The sequence below is a fragment of the Pipra filicauda genome, unplaced genomic scaffold (genome assembly GCF_003945595.2).
Source record: "Pipra filicauda isolate LSUMZ 115617 unplaced genomic scaffold, ASM394559v2 scaffold46_size3722508_pilon, whole genome shotgun sequence".
NCBI classification, from domain to species: Eukaryota; Metazoa; Chordata; class Aves; order Passeriformes; family Pipridae; genus Pipra; species Pipra filicauda.
In genome coordinates, this window is record NW_024104609.1 from 18,342 (window position 1) to 34,916 (window position 16,575).

The 16,575-nt window shown below is 46.4% G+C and overlaps 1 protein-coding gene across 2 annotated transcripts in view; it reads left to right on the forward strand.

Annotated features, from left to right (window-relative positions):
- ZFHX3 (zinc finger homeobox 3) overlaps positions 1–16,575 on the forward strand; it is a 208,970-nt gene that overhangs the window by 6,224 nt on the left and 186,171 nt on the right. For both annotated transcript variants that reach the window (XM_027715968.2, XM_039386167.1), the window contains exon 2: positions 1,930–2,040. The gene's annotated coding sequence lies outside the window, so the exon portion shown is untranslated. The remainder of the gene's footprint in view (positions 1–1,929; positions 2,041–16,575) is intronic.

Here is a 16,575-nt window from a genome sequence, read left to right on the forward strand (position 1 = left end):
TTTTCCCTGTTACTCTTAAACTTTCCTGAAAAATTCTATGTGTTACCTTCATTACCTGCATGTCACTTTGCTGTCTCCTCTTGCCAGGTTATTTATAACTAAGCTGAGGCAGTGCAAAATTTCTGCTCCCTCCCTTGCTAACATTACGTTCGTGCCCTTTTTTCCCTATCTTTTTATCGGGAATTCACAGTAAGATTAATCCTCCATTCTCCATGACAGTTTACTTTCCTTAAGAACCTTTAGTGAGGGATGTTCTAGAAAAGCTTTTAGAAAATCTGATTCCACTGTATCAGCCCAAATCTCCCGTATTAGCAGGGCTGGTTCCTTGTCAGACAACTTGGATCTGTACATATAAACTCTTCTCTTGGCGTTCAGGCTCCTCCCCAGACACGTGTTTACTCATCACTGCTAATTCCAACTAGTCCCACAGTTTTCTACCCTTTTGCCTGTACTGGAAGTCAGACTTTGTGGTCTGTCATTCCCATGGCCACTCCTAAAGCCTATTGTAAAAATTTATCACCTTCCGGTCCTCAGATGCAAAGGAAGAAGGTTCAGCAATTTCATATTTGGGCTCTTTGAGGACTCTGCAGGGAGCACTGTCTGCCTCTAGTGATTTGTTACTCTGGCATATGAACCCTCCTGACCCCTCCATAGTGAATAGCAGTGCAAGGAATTAATTTAATTTTGCTGCTGTGCCCTTATCTTTCTTAATTCCCCCCTTTACGCCTTGCCCATCCATCAGCAGCACTGGGTGACGGACAGGCTTCCTGCTTTTGTGTTGGAGAAGTTTTTATTAGCTCCCTGAACTCTGGTGATTGTTCTCCAGGCCCCATTTTGCCTTGCCTTATCGTGGGTTTGCACTTAGCGTGCTGGATTTATGTCCTTTTCTATTTTCATTGTTTGGAAACAACTTCCATTTTCCTGAAAGTACCTTTTTTATTTTGGATAGCTTCCTTGTTCTGTTGGTTTAAACCAAGCTTTGAATGTGTGGTGGTTTAGCCTTTCACTAGGTGTGTCTCAGACACACTCATGTCCCAAAGTGTGTCATAGAATCATGGAATGGTTTGGGTTGGAAGAACCTTAAAATGCATCTCATTCCATCCCCTGCCATGGGCAGGGACACCTTCCACTAGACCCGGCTGCTCCAAACCCCGTCCAACCTGGCCCTGAACACCCCCAGGCATAGGGCAGCCACAACTTCAGGTGTAGAGGGTAGACAGAGGAGTAACAAACTGGGCAGAGGCAAACAGTATTTCATGAGGCTTTTGTAATTCCTAGTGATAAATTCCTGACACCTTCAGACATGTGACTGCAACAAGAACCACCATCAGAATGAGAGAGTTCCCATCCCAAAACCCTCCTGGCATCGGTTGCATGACACCTCCTGGTCAGCTGCCCACCCAGGTGCCAAGCTGTGCACCCGCAGGGATGGTTTTCCTTGGGAAGCAGGCGGCTTTTCATGCATCCAGCTGTTTTCCTTGACTCTCCATTGTGTTTGTTTTCCTTCCTCGTGTCTCTACTCCCCTGCTGGGTATGTGAGCAGCCAGGCTGGGCTGCACTGGATAGAACAGACCACAGAGCTTCTGCGTTTGCTGATGGCTGAGCCAGGTCTGTGGTACAGATAAACATGTGGGCTTTCCATTGGCAAGGCCACCTAAATGTAGCTAAACCAGTATTTTCCCTATGAAGCCAAGAAGCTGGAAGGTGCAGCTGTCTGGTTTGTAGGAGGCAAAATATACCTGTCATAAAGGTGCTGCAGGTCAGCCTTCAGTGTCACGAGAGGTAGAACAGTTGGGAATGTTGACCGAGTTGGAACTGAACCCAAAAAATATTAACAACTCCACGCTGTACCCAACCTTCTGTTTCTTTTGGTGCATTATTCCAAATCCTTCAGGATATTTTATATACTTTGCATTCTTTCATTTGCAGGCTTTGATCTGGAGAGTTTATACTGACTTTTTCCAGCCCGAATAGGAACCATTTCCTCTGTTCCACTCGCTGGCGCCGGATCCTGCGACCTCTCTACATTTCCACACTGAGGTAGGAAGACCTAATTTTTGTAAGCCTTGGAGAGTTGATTTTGGTGTTGGTCGCCCTCCTGGGATGTGTAATGTAAATCACCTGGATTAAGAGAGGTACATGTAACAGAACTGTGCTGTTCTCTGGCAGAGTTGGGAGTTCTTTGTGTTCTCAGAGAGCCACAGGGTTTGCTTGCTCTTCCTTCTCATGGCTCTGTGGTTTTATTTAAATGCCATCTGCATGAAGTGTTTCTGAGCACCTGACTCACCGGTCAGTTGTGTTGGGTCCTCTTATTTTCAGTGAAAAACTGTTTTTTGAACAAGGCCATCCTTGGATTATTTTTTTCCTACATGTCTACAAAGCTGATACCTTGCCAGGCTGTAGTTCTGTGTGGGCTGGTGACGAACCACTGGGGCCCTGTATTTAATTATTTATGTTGACCCTAACTGTTAGTTTCTGTCATTAAGAACAGGCCAAATGATTAGTGCCCTTGGCTTAATCTTCTTAGCAGGAAAACTGTCCCTTGAATGTCTGTCCAAGTCAAACAGGCATAAGGAAGGATGAGAAAAGGACAAGACTCCTGACCTTGTTCATTTTCTGTGTGAATTGGTGAAAGTAAATCATATTTGGATGGCCTGTTTCAAGTCTTAAATATTCAGTTTCCTAAAACTGTGGTAAATGATGTGCAGGCAGAAAGCACATCTTCCTGAATGTGGGGAAAGTATCCCTTCCCTTCCTACCAGTCATTCCACCATGAGATTTGACACTGGAAAGCTCTGTACCAGTGGTCCAAGTATAGTAATTTCATTCAGAATTATTTTGTGTGTAACTAGAAATCAGTGAGTCACTGTGAAGTCCCTGGTTTTAATATATCTGTATATTCTGAGTCATTATAAGGTCCTTCATAATCTCTGGGATACTTGGTAATATCAAACTAACCTTGTGTGATACCGATAGGAGTGGAAGGATTAATGGCAGGCTTCAAAAATACTCATCAGAGTTCTCTATCTCGATGGAAAACTGAGAAATGTAATTTGGAGTTGGTTTTTTTCTTGTATTTACTTTTTGGGGTTTTCTTATCTTTTAAGGAAGGCTTCTCTCCTGCTTTCTTCCTACGTTTTTATCTGAAGTATTTTGTTTACAGCACAAGTGCACACTTCAATTTCTTGAGAATCATCAGACTTATAAATTAAATGGAAGCCCTGGGAAATCGTGTGATGGGCAGACACTCATTCGCTTTGTGCTCTCAATATCACAGAGGATCCTGAGCAAAGCATCTACTTTTTCCATTTAGTTAAGAAACTTTGCAGGCCTTGGTGTCCTTTGTGGGGTGGGCGGATTGTGTTCTTCAGGTGTTGTAAACTGAATCCAGAGACTTAGAATGCTGAAATACCACCTTCTCTGTGGTTGATGTTCTTGACTTTGATATGAGAATGAGAGGGAAAAAAGATGGAACACAGAAAGGACAGAAAAGCATGGAGAAGGTAAGAGGGGGGAAGGGAGGTGGCAGGGGGATGTTTGGAAACATTTTGGAGAAAGAGCACATTTAGTCACTTATGACTTTTCTCACACTCTTACGTCTTGACTGATTTTGTTGTATTGGAAATTGCAAGTTTTCTTTAAAAACATGGAACATCTACCAGAGGACTCCATTTTGGGATCAATCTGTGTGCCGTTTCCATTAATGACTGGAGCAGGAAAAGTGGGATTATGCTGAGGGAATCCCTCCCGACCTCAAAGCTTCATCAGACAGAGGGGGGTGATGGTGCTATGAGAAAGTGAATCAAGCTCAAACCAAAACTGGTTTGAAAAAACTGGGTGAAGCAGTGAAGATGGGCAGTGAACACCTCAGGGAGCTTTGTGGGTGATTGGTTTGAGCATCTTAGTTAATTAAAACTGCAGGTTTAATTGTGTTGAAGAGACAAACACAGTGGTGAAAAGCAAGTGTGGGTGAATAGGGAAGGACCTCACAGGAGTGGGAAGAAGCCAGAGGAGAATAATTCTTCTAAATATCCATGGAAAAATGGGCTTTTGTGTCTCAGAATTGTAACTTTTAAATTTGTACAGCTGGTACAAGCAGGTACAGTTTCATTTTGCCAAAGGGCAGGATAGCGTAAGGCTCATGTGCCTCCAGAAGAGACCCAAAGCCTTAAGCAGCTGCAGGGAGGAAAATCAACAATATTGGTTCTGTGTCAGTAGAACACACTCTGTTCCCTTCCCCTGTAAAAAAGGAACTTTCTTCTCCCTGCTATTTGTGGCGTTCTTTTTGGATGTAGAATAGGCTTGGTCATTAGACGGAAGGTTTTGATTTCAACCTGGTGAGGAAAAGGCCATTGTTCATACTCTGCTATAGTTGCATGGATTTCATTATGGGGTATTATGATAATTACCTGTTTAGTGGCTAATTGCTCCTCTGAAAGTGTGAAGGAAATGTAGAACATGGGACCAAGGCTGTATTTCAGAGTAAAAGAAAGTATTTGTTAATGTCTTTTAATGTGTGTCTGGATCTTCTGGCATAAGAATATAACATATTTTTAGTAACTTTCCTCTGCTTTATTTCAATACTGAACAAGAAGAGTGGGAATGTGTTTGTAGCTCATCACCTGGGTGATATGCTGACATATGAGAGACAGTTCTCATGTGATTTCCCAGAATACCTTTTAACTGGCACAAGGCTCTTTCAGAAGCTGCTGTGGAAATGTGGTTTTATTTCAGTGGCTCCAAAACTCTTTGGCCCCACATCAGCAGTCCAGCCATGGTCAGTAGGAAACCTGAGCAAGTAGAAAACATTTGGCACTGGCACAGGTTGCCCAGAGGAACTGTGGCTGCCCCATCCCTGAAGTGTCCAAGGCCAGGTTGGATGGGGCTTGGATCAACCTGGGCTAGTGGAAGGTGTCCCTGCCCATGGCAGGGGGTAGAGTGAGATGAGGTCCCTTCCCACACAAACCAGTCTGTGATTCTGATTTCACCACTGTTTTGCTGTGTTTGCAATTAAAAGTGTAATGGTGGGGACTGGTGGTAGTTTAGAATAAATTTTGAAGGTTCTTAACGGCTTTGGTTTGTTTATCTAATTGTGAAGGTAGATTAAACTACACTGAGTAAGATTATCCAGCATGTCCTTACCATGTACAGATTAGAGAGGTTTCCTCAGACATGAGCTGGTTGTTGTTTTCCTCCTGGAAAATGTGGACATGTGGCAGGTGTTGGGAGATTTTCTTCTAATTTCTCTGAAAGATAAAGTCTTTACATTGTCTATCTTTAAAACATTTAAGCTATAGGTTCTTAGCCAGTGAAATCAGCTGGAATTAGCAGGATACCTCTCTAGACACACACAGAGCCCAGGAGCCTTTGCCCGTTTGACCCAGCCTGTAGTAAGAGCTGGGTACAGAATGACAAAGAGACTGAAGCCCATTTCCCTTTTCCCTGCTACCATACCTGCTTCCCAAAGGTACAGATTACACAGACTCTCCGAGCTCAGAGAACTGTGCCAGTGACACATTTTCCAGGATGCTGTGCCGGGCGCTCTCCAAGCCGAGGGCGGTGGGAGGGTGTCCCTGGCCATGCTGCTGGACTCCAGCCCCACGGACCTGCACACTCAACCTGGGCACAGAGCTTTGGGGCTGAGAACTTCCAGATTTGCCTAAAAATCCTATGACAAATACATAAGCTGTGCCTCTGTGACATTTAAAGCCCACACACACCATTTACAAACAAAGACCACACAACATAGATTATTTCAGTTTTTCCCCTATTTGATCGATCCTCATAAAAAGGCCATGCTGGGATTAAATCTTTTTATTCTCCACAACCACGTGACACTTTAGGGGACAGTAACATTTGCGAAATAATACAGGAGAGGAAGACACCTGAAGAGCCTGGTGCCATGTCCAGCATCCTGGAGGCTCTGGGCACGGGGCCAGTGGCTCGTCCATGCCATCCCTTGTGGCCACCGTGCCTTCCCATTGGGGATGCCTGTGCTGCTGGGCCAGAGCAGAGGACTGGTGTGAATGAACTTGAGTGATTTTAAAACTCTGTGTTTGCAGGCACTGAAAGTTTTCTCTAAAGCCCGTTGAGTAGCAGAGAGTAATTCCTGCATTACTGGCAGCCGGAGCAGGGACAATGAGGACCGACCTCTCCTTCTGGCTGGTTGCTGGTATTTGTTTGAGACTCTGTAAAGACAATGCTACAACATCCTTACACACACCACCGGCTTTGTAGTAACGGTCTCCTTGGAGCCTTGGCACGGGGAAGGACATGCATGTCCAGGCATTTTCCAGGTGGCAGGATTTCCTTCTCCTCTGGTCCCGGCGCCGTGAGCCCCCTCCTTTCAGCCCCAGCACCGTTTAAATAGATCATTTGTTTTCATTATAGGTTTTTGCATCTCTGCCTTTCATTGCTGTTAATGAATTTCTAGGGTCTGATTGGGAAACAAAAGCCAAATACAAACATAAAAAGGGCTCTGACAAAGGAGCCAGTTGAGCGTCTGGCAGGCTGTGGGAGCGGGGCGATGGCCATGGCTGCTGCAGGGTTGACACCACTGGTTAGTATGCTAATCTGCTCCTCGGCGTTTAAGATTCCGCTCAGGTCTGCGCAGCTCGGCGAGCCCGGCATGGGGAAGGGGTGTCTGCCCGGCAGCACCGACCGCGCCGCGTCCATGACACACATCCCGGCATCGTGCCTGCGCTGCCACGCGCTCGCTCCCCTCGCCCACCCCGCTCCCCTCCCGCCCTCCCTGGGCACACACATACATACCATCCGGAAAGCTTCCTGCAAATGCTGAAAAACATGGAATGTGGAAAAGCCATGTATGATTGGCTCGTTCCTCTGCCTCCGCGTCCCCAAAGATTCCCACTTTAATAGACCATGTGTTTCTGCTGCTGCTGGAGAAGCCCAGAGTGTAACGTGCCAAAATTCAGCAACAATGAAGTCAGACGGAGTTTAACATCCAAAACAAAGGGACGGCATTTCTGTAGCTCACTGACAACACAGCAGTCACAGGATGGTTTAAATTTCCCTTTATTCTCTCTCCCCACCCAACCTCAGCCCAAGAGAAAGCCAACATTTATTAAAATCCATCCATTCAGGACAGCAGGCAGATGCCCAGGTGGGAAGGAAAGCTTGTTCCTGGTATTCCCGATGACTGTCACCTTTCCTGTGTGCTTAGAGGCAGTGAGCTGCAACTCCCAGCCGGAGCAAGGTGGTTCTGATTTCCAGAATTAAGGAAGGAATCAATTCCAGAGCCAGTTCCCATGGTCAGGTCCATCAGGTCCTGCAGCCACAGAACTTAATTCCTCGAGCTCCCTTTCCTTTGTTTTTGTAACGTCACAGCAGTTCTGGAGAGGCGTCTGGAGAATCCTCAGCTCCAGCTGAGGTTGAAATCCCCTTCAGCCAGGGGATTTCAGAAGTTGCATTTTCAGGGCAGGTCAGATGTGGACAAAACTGAGTCTCCACCTGACACATAAGCAGACAAAGCTGTTTAACCTCTGAATTATAGCACAGCTCCATAGTTCTCTCTTCTGTTGTCTCATGCTTCAAGCAAACTGCTCCTTGCAGTTCTCCCTCCTGGTGCCAAGCACGTATTCCAGCTGCAGCTCGGCAGCACGGGGAAATTCCTTCCAAGTCCCTGGCAGAACAGTCGGCGCTTTCTCCGGAGCTGCAGGCTTGATTGTCCTTGATTATTTTATTTCTTTGGCTCTGATCCAAGATGTTCCCTGTCATCATTTCAGTGTCTTTTCTCATAATCCCTTTTCTAAACATCATCAACAATTAACTGATTCTCTCATATCTACAAACACATGCACACACACGCAGGCGCGCGCGCACCCTCCACCGAGCCTCATCAGGGTCTTTTTTGCCTTTAAGTATAAGAAATTACAGCTTCTCATTAGCTGAAGAGCATGTTTTGAAAGGCTTTGTGTTTACTCACTTTGCAAGTGATGCTGGCGCTTTTAATTATTCTCCTTTTGCATATCATAAGCGAGCAGCGAGCTGCTCCAGCCAGCCCGGGCGACGCGTATTCCCAGGAAGGCAGGAGGAAGGGATCGCGTTTTACCTCACTGCTGCTGCTTTCTTCCCTTTCTGTCAGCCAGCCAAGGAATCCCCCCAAAGCTCTTACGTAGCAGATACCAAAACCGTGAGTCACTTTTCGCTCCCGGAGCAATAAGTCCATCGCATCTGTGTGCAGAAGGGCGAGCGCGAGGCTGGAATCTCTCCAGGCTGCCGGCGTGCCCCGGCACCAGTTCTCCAGTGGTGACTTTGTTTTTCCTGCTCTCGCTTTCTCTCCTCAGATCCCTCGTCTCTCCATTCCTTTTCATGCCATCCCCATTTTCTTCCTTCCTTCCTCTCCATCCGTCTCCGTGGCTGGCAGTGGCAAACCCAGCAAGATCTGGGTCCTTCTTGCCTTCTGTGGGGTTTTTTTCTCCTTTTTTTTCCCCCCCGTATCTGCCGCAGCCTTTGGCTGCTCACTCTGCCAGGTTGGATCACCAAAGACACACGACTCGCTCACAATGAATAATCAATACAGATATTGATCCGCGGAAAATGTTTGTAAATTCCTGAAAGGGGAATCGGGAACAGCAGGACAGGGAGGCTTGTGGGGGACGACAGGGTGCTCCAGGCTGCCGGCAGTGCCTGGCCGGAGCCCACATCCTGCCGCCTCCGAGGTGACGGGTGCTGGAATGTGTGCGCGGGCGGTGGCGGGCGAGCGCAGGGGCTTCTGTATTTTCATTTCTCTACAGCTGCTTCCCCCGAAGAATCGGGAGGCGAGCAGCTGAGAGGCCCCGTCGGTGCCATGCCTTGGCTGCGCTCCAGCACTGTTTTGTTTCCATCATCACACGCCACTTTGAAATTTGCATAAATACAAGGGTTATTTTCCCTCGCGCCTCCAAAAAGGTTTAAGAAGGTGGGAAAGTGTTTCTGTAAGGAGGGATGGCTGGGTTTAGTCATCATTTTCAGGTCTTACTTTCAAACCCATGTATTTGCAAGAAAGGGAGGCAGAGAGCAAAATAAAGGGCAATAAGAAGGATGTGGAGAAGACAGAAAAGCTGTTTGAATGTGGGAGATCCTTGTATCACAAAGAAACCCTTGGTCTCCAACCAGGACCTGTGCGTGTCCGGTTTGTGCATGTGTGGAGTCAGGTCAGACCTCTCCAGCCAGGGCTCTTCCCATCTCCCCATGGACAGGTCCGCCCTGGTCAGGAGCTGGGGATGATCAAGGAGCTTGAAGATTCCATGAAGGTTGGAGTAGGAGCATCTCAACAGCATCCTGAGCCCATCCTCAGGAGCCACCTCCTGCCTGCCCACCCACCCACCATCTGACGGCCCATATGGTGTGTGGAACACACATATAGCAGATGACATTCACCCAGTTTGCTCCTGGTGTGGTCAACCTCACTCCCACTGCAGGACTGTCCTTGTTGTGTGACTTCCACTTCCATCCCTCTAGTTTTTTGTCTTTCTGGGGAAAGGCACATACCAAAGGTGTCAGTAGACACGATATTGGGATCATTGAGTATTCAGCCCTTTTTCTAATGCTTCAGGTCAGCAATGGAGACCCCAAAGACTGCTGAAGGGCCGTGGTGTGTCTGAACACCGCCATGCCAGGCGGCCATGCGGTGCCACTGCTGTACCCTGGCCCAGGGCTGCCTGAGGTGCTGCTGGCCGGAGCAGCCAGGCGGGATGCTCACGGCTTCTCGGACAGCTCCTGGCCAGATACAGCCTGCCAGGGCCATGCAGGCTGTTCACCATCTTCCCAGTGCTCTCACCAGCCTCCCAGTGCTCGTGGGCCCACCTGGACACCCCTGCAGTGTGCACAGCCCTCTGTGTCTGCCCGTGGCTGGCAGTGACACCCGCCTGGTGTGTCACCTCTCTGCTGCATGGCCAGCAGCCCTGGGCACCCCATGATAGCCATCTCAGGCCAGGCTCTGTGCCGGGATGCAATTCCCATGGATGCAATTCCTGCGCCTCTCCCCGAGCGCAGCTGCTGGCTTTATCAGCCCACGCCAGCAGCGGGGAGGCCGAGCGCCTTCATTCTCTCTCCAGCTCCTGATTAGCTCCTGCAATCCAATTAGCAGAGGCATTTATATCACAAGGGGCTGAGGTGCCCCTGCTCATCACGGCGGCTCAGAGCCAGTCATAAATTCTCCCGACACTACATCTTTCCTGTGACATGGATTAATTACAGCTCTGGGCCTCCAAGAGCAGGTTTGCAAATGAAGGTGCCCATGAAATAAGAATTTAGGGAAAGCAAAGCAGGAGTTTCCTGTCTGTGGAGGCTGAGGGGGTGATATGCTGTGTGGCCCAGGGCTGAGGCACCTGTGGGTGAGGGGCCGGGGGCAGGTGGGCCAAGCATGAGCTTTATTAACTGAGGTTGGCCAGGGGACGTTATGAATCTGCGCCCGTGGCCATAATGAGAAATTCTTCATAACCTCCCTTTGTATGCTCTGCTGCAGTGCAGATGCTGAGAGGGAAGCTCCAAGAGCCTTAATAAAATTACATTTTCCCACTTGAGATGTTGCAGGCGCTGGCCAGCAGCACAACTTGGAGAGGCGAGCGTGGCGCTGGGCCCTCGGGAGGATTTGGCGGTGCAGAGATCAGTGTTGCTGTCAGAGGCACGGCCACCTCCTCTCTCCTCTGTGTACAATCCACCTCTTTCTGATATTTCTGCTCCAGAAATACCCGTTTTCTGGTGCCCTGGTGTCAGCCCTGCTCTCCTCGAGCAGGACTCAGCCTCAGGCCCCTCTGGCTGCCATGTCAGCCCCATGGAAGTGGGATTTTCTACAGCGGTGCAGGAACAGGTTGGAAACAGCTTGTGGGAGAACATCCAGGAGGGTAACAGGCTGCAGGACAGTTGTGTCCTCTTACCCCTGAGTGCCATTACCTGGCTCTGCAGCTCTGTGTTTCTCCTCCACGTGTTGATGCCCATCCAGCACCTGACTCTGCCTTTGGGTACCAACCACTTACCCAGTGAGCACTTACCCACTCGTTATGTCTGCGTGGCTGTTTCTCTGAGTACATATCTGACACAGCCTGCTGAGCTGGGCCCTACAAGTCTCAGATCTGTTGATTTTCCCAATCATATGCCAATTTAACAATTCATCTAAGTTCTCTCCATCAATCAGTTTTTAATTTATGCAGCAGTCAGTGGTTTTGTTGTTAAGTTTCCAGGCATTTCTCTCTCGCCTGTTACTGAAATATAATTACTTAAGAAGTCCACAAACTTACCTTTAAAATGCATGGGTAGATGGGAATTTTAAAGACACGAGGATGCATATTAAATTTAGTAGCATGTCAGCTCCATTTGATCTATTTACTCTGGGCTGCTGACAGATCTTCTTTGTAAGCAAATGTGGTTCCTGCTGATAAAAGGGATTGGGTAGGGGTTGGTTTGTTTGTTTTTAACTCGGTGAAGATGGCAGTGCCCAAAATGCAGCTCTGCCTTTGGAACAGTTGTTCTCCCATAGAAAGGAAATATTGGCCAATCTTTCAAAAAAAGAAATCTTTTTGCTTTTGTATAATAATAAATCTTGCATTTCCTGACCAGTACAATCATTGTTTGTGGTCAGACAAAAGAACTCCTTCCCCAGCTGATCTCTGCTGTGACTGCAGCTGGACAACTCCAGACTCGAGAAGGGTTGTATGTGGTAAAAGACAGGTCATGAACCACCTACAAACCATCTCACAGATGCCTGGTCAGCTGAAGTCTGTACATTAATATTTATCACGGAATCCCAGAATGGTTTGGGTTGAAAGGGACCTTAAAGTTCATCCAGTTCGAGCCCCCTGCCATGGGCAGGGACACCTTTCACTAGACCAGATTGCTTTTCTTTATATATATTTTTATATTTTAAAAGCTGTGACAGCAGCTTCATGTCTGAATTTGAGGATGAGGTCACCAGGCTGTGAGATCCCAGTGTTCCCTCTGATCAGTCTGTGGATCTCAGACAGAGCTGGGTTTGGTCCTGTCTCAGATTTCCTTGGCTTTTCTCATTTTTGAATCCCACTCTTGATGTGTCATCACTTTGATGAGACTTGTTGTTGCTACACGTTTATTTTTCTATGTACAGCCAGTTGTTTTCGTTCACTGCTCTGTAATTTGACTTCTGTGAGGACTTTCTTCCACATTTTAGTGGACCATAAAATGCCACTGAAAATATTTCTTTTTAACAAAACTCTTGACATGGGCTTCCTTCCTGGTCCGAGTGAAATGGCAAAACAGTCTTCTTCCAGCGTAATAGTTTTGTAGTTACTGTCTTGATTAAAACTGCCTGAAAATGTTCTGTCAAATCTTCGTTTTTACCCCCACAAAAATGTCATTTAAACAAAACCAATAAAGCACATCCCTACTTGTGGCATTTTTTCCAGAGCTACTCAGAGCCAGTCAAGGTGTTTGTTTCTTTATCTTGTCTGGTTTAAGATTTTTTGTTTCCAGTTTACTTTTTTGTTCCACGTTTTCAAATGATTTGTCACATTGTCCAGTGTGTTCCCTGACTGACTAAATGAGCTATTTAACTCTGGGTGATGAGAACAGTGAAGTATTGCAGCACTTTTTAACCAAAAAAGCACTTTGATGCTTTTTTAATGGGAAGAGAATTTTAAAAACGGTATACAAGTGATGTCAAAGTAGAGTTTGTGGAAATTCTGCTTTAAAAAAATAGATTAAATCTGGTTTAGCCTGATTTGCGATCAGAGGTAATCACAGGGGTGTCTGGAATGAGGTTTGGCTGTTTGGGCCCGTTTCACCTCTGGCGCCTGTCGAGTGGCTGATTCTGCAGCACCTTCCCCAGTGTCCCATTTGCTTTGTGTTCTTCCCTCGGGAAACCTCATCCTCTCAGCCTCAAAAGATGAAACTTGGCTAATTTCTGTCCTCTTCAATGTCCCTCCTGTGCCAGCCTCCCACTGCCATTTCCCGGATTTCAGTCCAGACTGGGAGCTGTCAACCCTGGCTGGTGTGAGGGGGTGACTCCGTGTGGTTCCTTGGGATCCCCTGCCTGGCTCTGGCACCGTGGGAGGTTGTGCAGGACCTGCAGCTCCATTCGCCGTCACGTGGCTTAGTGTGTTCTCTATCCTGATGGGTGACTTTATTCTTTTATAAAATTGTCCTGCTCCAATTCTTCCTGAAAAATACAGTTTAGAGGGAGTATTGTCAAAAATTCTGTCTCTCTCTCTACTTTATTATCCCCTCATTTTTTTTGTCATTTAACTCCAATTATGGGATGCTAAGTGCTTTTGGAAATTTCATTGTTAATATCTTCTTACAGTGCTATTAACGTAAATCAACGTTAATAGTGTCCCAGCAAGTATAAAAGCAATCAAAAATTCAGTACTCACGAATCATTCTGTAATTTCAGCATAAAATGTTAATAGAAATAAAATCCAATACCATAAAATATCAGCAAATTCAACTTTAAATACATGTGATGAATGACTTTACCATTCTGCAGCATCCCATGGACTTGTGCAGTGGGAAACCTCTTCTTGGCAAAGGTCTCCCCACAATCACTTCCTCCTCCATTGCCTTCCCAGCACAAGGTGTTCCTGGGATTTTACTTTTCCAGAAATTAAAAATCCATCCTTGCTCACGATTTGGCATCTGTATGCAGGTGTTTAGTGGTAATAGGAAGGATTACCTGGAATCTGTTAACTTATTTGAGCTAATAGAAACTCCCTGCTCCTTTATTGCCGTCAGCCTGGCTCGAAGAGCTCTGGCTGCATTTACCTTTTATTGAGATTGGGATTTTCTTCCTGACAAATCTTTTAAATTGGAATTTAGTTGCCGAAGATCCGTGGGTTATTTCAAGGAAACTGCTAGGAGAATGGTATAGATTTCTCAAGAAATACAACTGTCAGCCTGAAAAGTCAAATTAAAATTACCATGAAAAGGAAAGTAAATCCCCCAAGTGATACCTGAATGAGTGTTGGGTATTTAACCTCTGATTTATCACCCTGACAAGCTGGAATCTTTTGATTTTATTTTTTTTAATTCCCTTGCTTTAATGGATTTGGGCTATTTGTGCTACAGTCTTTAAAAACATGTTGAAGACCCTTCTGCTGGTAGAGGTGGGTACAACACCTGCAGGCAGCACAGGGTTAGGTCTCGTTTCTCTCCATTGCCAGACAAGAAGCACCACACAGGTGTGGGATTTCTGTGATCACAGAAGATGAAAGTGACAGTGCAATGCCTATAAAGAGAGTTTATTTGAGCAAGGATCATCTGGTCATTACACAGATTTCTTTTCAGTCCTTATTCCCTTTTTCTCCATTATCTTGGTGTAAAGTCCGTGCTTCCAGCCTCTGGATTGGGCCTGTTCTGCTCTTTTGGTTCTCTTTCTTCTTTCTCCCTCATTTCACGTGGGATTCCTCACCTGCAGATCTCTGCAGCAGAGTTTTACAGACCCTTTGAAGACTGAGGGGGATTTTTGTGACATTTAGAAAATACTGACAAGATATTCAGAGAGTTTCTGGTATCTCTCAATATCTCATAAAGGATATCAGCAGCTAAACTGTTCCGTCATTGCTGTCTTTGTGACAGTCCCCACAAGCATCAGGCAAACCAGAGACACTAGAACCTTTTGGTTATTCCATTTTGGAATAACCAAACTGGACTGGCTGTGTGGGAGCTGGCCCAGCTCGACTCGGGTGGGAGTCACTCTTCTGGTTATCCCACCTGACCTCAGGAAAACTATTTTCAGCAACTGAACTAATGTGTAATCCAGTCTGTAAATGCTCCCTGATATTTATTGCTGGTTTAATATGGAACATTTTTCTTTTTGAAATCAATCTGAAATCAAAGGCTTTATTTGCTGCTGGAGCAACACCGTTTCTCCTGATTTCACTGAACATTGGATCATCCCTTGCAGAGAAACCTTGGTCAGAATTAATGGCTTGAAACCTGCAGCAGGACTTCCCTTAGGGTTTCAGTTTAAAATCTTCCCGCGATTGAGGTTTTTGAGATACTTTTAAAAACCTTGTAACGTTTCCTTTGATTCCTCTTCCCCTGTTTCCCATCTTCCGCTGAAACAGGAATTTTGCAGGTTCTGGTCTCCATCTCACCTATTGAAGATCACAATATCATGGAAAAACTACTTTTTTAAACTACTTTTTTCAGAATTAATTACTTCAGTAAAGATCCAGTGGGAAGGGATCAATGTACTGGCTCAGGTGTTGTTCACCCTCTTCTTTGCCATTAAGTCACAGGAGCTTCCCTCCAGAGCAGAGGGAGCACAGGGGCTGCTGGGCTCTGCTGGTGTCCAGGATGCCAAATCCTTCTCTCTCCTACTCAGGAATCTCAAGTGCTGCTTTTCTCGAGTATAACCGAGAGCAGAGCCTTGCCAACAATGCACATTTGGCTTTGTAAAAGGAGAGTCAGAGGTGATCCTGCTGTAATCGTATATAGAAGGTTGGTGAGAAGAAAAATTCCCCATATTGAGTGAAATAATACTAATTAAGCATCAGGACAAGAAAATACAGATGTGAAAAGATAAAAAAATATTTTTGTCAGTAATTCAGCTGCAATGTGCTCCATCTGAGACCCCTCAAATCAGGGTTTGCATGTGCCTTTTGCATGTGTTTCCAGAAAACCCACACTCAACATGGGGACCCGACATCAACAGTCACATTGTTTTGGGACCTCATCTCGCACCACCTCCTCAGCCAGAGCTGCCGTGACAGCTCGAAGAAGTCCTGGGAGCTTCAAATCAGTGCTAATTATTCACATTTCTTGTACTTAAATGGGTGTTTGTGAGGAACCAAGTTCTTGCAGTCTTTTCCGAGTAGGATGTGGCAAAAAACAGTATTTTTCCAGATGTTTAAACAGTTTCAAGTGTGCTCTCTGGCCTGTTAGTAGCTGAAGACTTTCAGTGTCATTTAACTTTTATTTTTTAAAAATTCTTGATTCCTCTTCCCCATGGGAGAGTGGTGGGATGCCTGTGTCAGCAGGAATGACTGATTGGACTGGGTGAGTCTGTGGGGACTCGTGCCGAGGGTGCCGGTGCTGCCAGGACGGGCGCAGGCCCAGCGCTGGAGCATCCCAGGGCCTCCAGCATCTCCCCTGCGGGAGAAGGCGCGCTCGGAGTTTTAAGCGCAATAGATCACCATATTACAAGGAAGCAAAAGAAACAATCTTTAATCCTTTCAAAGCCCAATAATATTATGTATATTGACTGAAGCCCTATGGAGTGGGCCTGGCAGGGCTTTTTCATTACTGCGCACGCTGTAGCCTAGCTACCTTTGAAAAGTAACCAATATCGAGAGCCACTTGACATTTGCAAAGGATTATGGGTGTCCTCTCCATCTCTTCTCAAGTTCCCAAATTTACAATGGTCTTAATTTAAAAGTTAAGCCAGGGGATCAGTTGCTTAGTCTGCTGCTGGGGTGCCCTTTAAAAAAAGGAAAAAGAAAGGAGAGTGTGTGTGCGTGCCTGCGCAGAGGGAGAGGTGGGGAGCGACCCTCGTGCGCCGGCGTCGCCCGCCTTCAGCCTTGGGCTCCGATCCACGGCGTTCAGTCGTGGGAGAGGGCTCTGCATCTGGATCCGGAGCTGGGAGCAGCAGGATTCATTCCT